We start from the raw sequence: 800 nt of genomic DNA on the forward strand, positions 1-800 counted from the left end.
TGACACGATGTAGAGGAAGAATTCCCCGGAGCCATACCATGTGAATTCTGAAGACCGCTTACTGGGTACGGGTTTATAGTTTCCCTTTTTTCAAACTGCATCGTAGGTTGATAATTAACCGGTGGTTTGTTGAAGACATTTTTTGCTGCTGAAAGCAGCTCTCGATCAGGTGGAAGAAAACGGGGGTTGCCATGATTTCTGATGTGGAACTGGTAGGAACTGTTGTTTTTGTTATTGCTGTTAATGTTATCCTGTTCGTTATGTCATGATCAATGCAATCCCAATGAGTTTGCTTTTTCAAACCATCATTGGGGCTACATTAAAGCTACATTTACCACCTCTGGTCCTTACCCCGTCTTGCCGGATTACCAACTCTGTTTTGAAGCCTACGCTAGTACAAGACGATGATCAGGCCACCCCTAACATGAAGAACAGACGCTCGGAAACTTCCGAAGGATGCTGGAAATGCTCCTGGGGAAGTTCGATGACTTATTTCGCTTATTACAGTTTAAAGAACTTTTGAAAGATTTCCATTCCAGCATCGAGTGTTACTAAAAATTACAGTATCAGGCGAAACCTTGCTAAACCAAGTAAAGAGTCATTGGGTGGTCGAAGTGGATTTATGTCCCAGAGGAAAAACAAAGATTTATTGAGAAAGCAACAACGAAGTAGTAAACAGTAAACCGCAATTTGTAATAATGTATGTAACCAGCCGCTTTCGTGGTCAAAATGTTTTATTTAGATATGAAAATAAATACATTATGAATTTCGATCGAATAAATAATCTATCTACTGCAGCA

This window comes from Ochlerotatus camptorhynchus, unplaced genomic scaffold (genome assembly GCF_037179485.1).
Source record: "Ochlerotatus camptorhynchus isolate MF236.1 unplaced genomic scaffold, CSIRO-AGI_Acam_v1.1 ptg000066l, whole genome shotgun sequence".
NCBI lineage: Eukaryota > Metazoa > Arthropoda > Insecta > Diptera > Culicidae > Ochlerotatus > Ochlerotatus camptorhynchus.